The following is a 5,411-nucleotide window of genomic DNA, read 5'->3' as shown; positions in this document are numbered from 1 at the left end:
CTCCGCGGCGGCCCCGCCTCTCCCGCCTGGCCAATGGCAGGGGGCAGGGTCACGTGGCGAGGCGCGACACGGCGGGCGGGGCTGGCCAGGGCTGGGCGCCAGGATGCCCGCGAGCGAAGCGCACGTGCTGTGCCGCCGGCCCGCACCCGCAGGGAGGGTGGTGGCAGGGTTGAAGATCGAATCTGGCAAGGGCGCGGAGCTCTTTAAAACTGTATATTTATCCTTGTAAGGCAGGCACGGCAGCAGATGACTTTGGGAGATAAGCCCCCGTGACACTTCATTAATGTGGGAAAGGAGTAGTTGGCTACCCAGTACTTTGAAACTGGAAACCAAGTTGGTGAAACCAGGACCAGTAAGGCAACTAAGGAGTTTTCGCTACAATGATTCAGTCTATCCTTCACTAAGTAACAAACAGGACTGACTTGATCTTCCATCAGAAGAGGGGGGCTCCAACTCTAGTACTCTTGCCTGGAAAATCCCATGGACGGAGGAGCCTGGTAGGCTGCAGTCCATGGGGTCACTAAGAGTCGGACACGACTAAGCGTCTTCACTTTCACTTTTCACTTTCATGCATTGGAGAAGGAAATGGCAACCCACTCCAGTGTTCTTGCCTGGAGAATCCCAGGGACCGCGGAGCCTGGTGGGCTGCCCTTTATGGGGTCGTGCAGAGTTGGACACGACTGAAGCGACTTAGCAGCAGCAGCAGCAGCAGCAGGGGCTGTTTCCAATATAATGTAGCTGACTAGCCAAATGGCACTCAGAGGGGGCTTGCTTAATTAAGATCATAGAGTTGAGAACTGGAGTGTGGAATTAACACACACACACCCCTTCCCCCCCCATTTATACTCCAAATCATGAGCTCTTTCCAAACTTTTTATTAATTTATGAAGCCCGTTTTATGTGCTTGATATCAATTAACAATTAATTGCCTAACTAAGGAAGAAATGGAGAATTTTAATTGAGCCAACCTAAAGCTGGGAGAAATATCAATAACCTCAGATATGCAGATGACACCACCCTTATGGCAGAAAGTGAAGAGGAACTAAAAAGCCTCTTGATGAAAGTGAAAGAGGAGAATGAAAAAGTTGGCTTAAAGCTCAACATTCAGAAAACGAAGATCATGGCATCTGGTCCCATCACTTCATGGGAAATAGATGGGGAAACAATGGAAACAGTGTTAGACTTTATCTTTTTGGGCTTCAAATCACTGCAGATAGTGACTGCAGCCATGAAATTAAAAGACGCTTACTCTTTGGAAGAAAAATTATGACCAACCTAGATAGCATATTGAAAAGCAGAGACATTACTTTGCCAACAAAGGTCCGTCTAGTCAAGGCTATGGTTTTTCCAGTGGTCGTGTATGGATGTGAGAATTGGACTGTGAAGAAGGCTGAGTGCCAAAGAATTGATGCTTTTGAACTGTGGTGTTGGAGAAGACTCTTGAGAGTCCCTTGGACTGCAAGGAGATCTAACCAGTCCATTCTAAAGGAGATCAGCCCTGGGTGTTCTTTGGAAGGAATGATGCTAAAGCTGAAACTTCAGTACTTTGGCCACCTCATGTGAAGAGTTGACTCATTGGAAAAGACTCTGATGCTGGGAGGGATTGGGGGCAGGAGGAGAAGGGGACGACAGAGGATGAGATGGCTGGATGGCATCACTGACTCGATGAACATGAGTTTGAGTGAACTCCGGGAGTTAACGATGGACAGGGAGGCCTGGCATGCTGCGATTCATGGGGTCACAAAGAGTTGGACATGACTGAGCGACTGAACTGAACTGAACTGAAAGCTGACTTAAAACTTAACATTCAAAAAACTAAGATCATGGCATCCGGTCCCATCACTTCAATGTAAATAGATGGGGAAACAATGGAAACAGTGACAGACTTTATTTTCTTGGGCTCCAAAGTTACCACAGACGGTGACTGCAGCCATGAAATTAAAAGACGCTTGCTCCTTGGAAGAAAAGCTATGATAAATGTAGACAGCATGTTAAAAAACAGAGACATCACTTTGCTGACAAAGGTCCATACAGTCAAACTATGGTTTTTCATGTATGGATGAGAGTTAGACCATAAAGAAGGCTGAGTGCCTTTTGAATTGTGGTGCTGGAGAAGACTCTTGAAGAGTCCCCTGAACAGCAAGGAGATCGAACCAGTCCATCCTAATGGAAATCAACCCTGAATACTCATTGCAAGGACTGAAGCTGAAACTACACTACTTTGGCCACCTGATGGGAAGAGCTGACTCATTGGAAAAGACCCTGGTGCTGGGAAGGATTGCGAGCAGGAGGAGAAGGGGGAGATAGAGGATCAGATGGTTAGGTGGCATCATCGACTCAATGGACATGAGTTTGAGGAAACTCAGGGAGACCATGAAGGACAGGGAAACCTGGTGTGCTGCACTCCATGGGATTGCAGAGAGTCGGACAAGACTGGGTGACTGAACAGCAACAAAGGACTGTAATCTAGGAGACAGTCTTTCAGACAGCTCTGGGGACTGTAATGAAGGGGTGGGGGAGGGAGGCCAGTTGATCTGTGATTCTGATGAAGGGACATATGCAATCAAGCCCGAGGCTTGGTAGAAGGTTGTTGCTCTTTAGGAGGGATTAATCGACTTAGCAGCAACAGCTTAATGGTTTTAGTTCTTAAGTATGGGGAGATGCAAGAAACTGGGTTCAGGATTTTTTCTCTTGTAAATATCTGTCTGAAGGCCAGTCCTACCAGTTTTCCTAGAGCACAAAAGTGCTTTGTCCAAATTCTCATCCAGAATTCCTCTCATGGTATATGTAGGTCATCAAGTGGCTAATGACTTGATTCTTGTAGAACTGGGTGGGAGGCTATATTCCTTATTTTACAGTCCCTTCCCTTTCAGTCTTAATTTTGACCAAGGTTTGAGAGGTATTCTGTGACTGATATAGCCCATGGTGATAGGAATGTTCATTCCCAGACCAGGCAAGGAATCACTGATAGGCCATTCAGTGTGTTATTACTGGACTGGGCTGTTAGTAGTAGCCAAAAGCCTCTGGAACTCCTGTCTTACTGGCCTGTTATGGTTCAGGTAATGATTCCCTCTAGTTTCTTCCCATTATCTATAAAGTCAGACTGTTACTATCATTAACCTTGTAGAACTGTGTATTTGTTGTGGTCACTTAGTCATTATTTTTATTGGAGGTTCTGTCACACATCTGGTTGTGCAAGAAACAATAGTCTTAAAGACTTCTTTGGTAGTCCACTGGTTAAGAATCTGCCTTCCAATGCAGGGGACATGGGTTCCATCTCTGGTCGGGGAACTAAGATCCCATATACCTTGGGGCAACCAAGCCTGCGAGCCACAACTAGTGAGCCTGTGTGCTCAGGAGCCCAAGCACCACAACTCGGGAGAAGCCCACAGGCTGCAACAAACAGCTTGCGTGCCACAACTAAGACCACCAGCAACTCAAAAAAAAAAAAGTCTTGTAAAATAGGCAGAACATGTGAAATATAGCTGCTGCTGCTAAGTCGCTTCAGTCGTGTCTGACTCTGTGCAACCCCATAGACAGCAGCCCACCAGGCTCCCCCATCCCTGGGATTCTCCAGGCAAGAACACTGGAGTGGGTCGCCATTGCCTTCTCCAATGCATGAAAGTGAAAAGTGAAAATGGAGTCGCTCAGTCGTGTCCGACTCTTAGCGACCCCATGGACTGCAGCCTACCAGGCTCCTCCGTCCATGGGAGTTCCCAGGCAAGAGTACTGGAGTGGGGTGCCATTGCCTTCTCCGAAATATAGCCAGCAACATTCTTTCCTAAGGAAGTATTTAAGCTGAGAGCTTTCATTAGGTGCAGCCCAGTAACTCCCCAGGTCATCTGACCAGTCCTTTCTGCCCCCATTACTGTCTTTAAGGGAAATGGCATATTGGCATTGTACATAAAGTTCAACAAAGATGTCTGCATGAACAAAGCAAGTGGTGGGTCATTGTGACCCCTTACAGGACTGAGAAATGAATGTTATCTCCTAAGGAGTTCCATGACTGGCACCAGAAGAAAAATTGAACTTTATGGTTGAACAAGTTATTTCTGCCATTGAGGACTTGTGGTTAATGCATAACATGGAAACACAATGCACACTAAAGGGGAGGGAGGAGTTTTAACCTTCCTTGTCTTGCCTTAAAATGGAAATTTTTATCTTATCATTGGTAATATTGTAAACAAAGGGGCCTACGACAGAGCAGTGTAGACACTTAAGCCCAAATCCACTGCTCGTGCTCAGCAACTGTGGCTGAAGTGGAGGCAATATAGAGGATGACTAGGTGACCCTGCACCCCATTCAAGTGAACTGGATGACCGGGGCTGGCTTTCCCGAGGTGAAATGTGAATCCTGAATGAGATTTACCTGCACAGAACACAGTGCATCTATGAATAAAGTAAGAAACTTGAGCTGTTAAGCAGTCCTGTGAGATGGGGCTGAGGGTTCCAGTGGGAAGGCAGCCATGGTGAGTTTGGAAAAACACTGGTTTTCCAGCTTTTCATCACTGAAACTTCTCTAGAAAGTCTTTCTCGAGCTCTCAGACCTAAGTACACCCTTAGGAATGCCATTTATCTATTTTTTTTCTAGGCTGTTATTAGCATCAGAGAAAAGCTCCTGTTAGAGCCGAGATGAATCTTAATCATAGCGACCTCAGGGCTTCCATCAGTATCTGACATAGAGGAGGCCCTTAGTAATTTGTTGAATAAACACTGAAAGCAGACAAAAGTACCTAACCAAAAATGAAGCTAGGGAGCTCAACTTCTTAGTAGTTAACGATTATCATGAGAATGGGTGTGGACAAGTAAGTACTTAAAACTGCTGGTCTTATCTTGTACTGGGAAATTAGGCCTGATAAGCTATGTCAGGGCCTTCAGACTAGGCTGAGCCTGGACTGTAGAATGCTACCGTTTTGAGGCAGGGCTATTTACAGCCATCAAGTTGGTGGAAGTAGAGGACAGATGAAAGACATGAAGCAGGTGGAGGTTGCTGTTAAGATGTTTTTGGGCCACTTGTTCCAGATAATTCTGCTGGGTTGCATCCTGGGTCTGCAGGAAGCAGCTTGGGGAGTACCAGCCTGACCTTGAAACCCCACACTTGTCACACTATAATGTGAATTTTCTAAGGCTCCACCTACAGACGTTAATACGGTTTTCCTAGTAACTTGGACAGTGAAGTCCAATACATTTTTGCTTGCTTTCTGAGACTCAAATCATTTTGATCAAAATTGTTAAATTTAGGACGGCTACCCAAAAGTGGAGCCAGTTTTCTCATCTGTACAATGACATTACTTCCACAGGCATCACAGTTCTGTGTCAGGATGAGATATTTGTTCATGACACCATGCTTTGAGGGTGCCGGCTTGAGATCACATCACCAGCCCACGCCAAGTGAGAGTGAAAGTTGCTCAG

The sequence above is a fragment of the Bubalus kerabau genome, chromosome 1 (genome assembly GCF_029407905.1).
Source record: "Bubalus kerabau isolate K-KA32 ecotype Philippines breed swamp buffalo chromosome 1, PCC_UOA_SB_1v2, whole genome shotgun sequence".
Taxonomy (NCBI): Eukaryota; Metazoa; Chordata; class Mammalia; order Artiodactyla; family Bovidae; genus Bubalus; species Bubalus kerabau.
Note: the sequence above shows the minus strand (reverse complement) of the source record.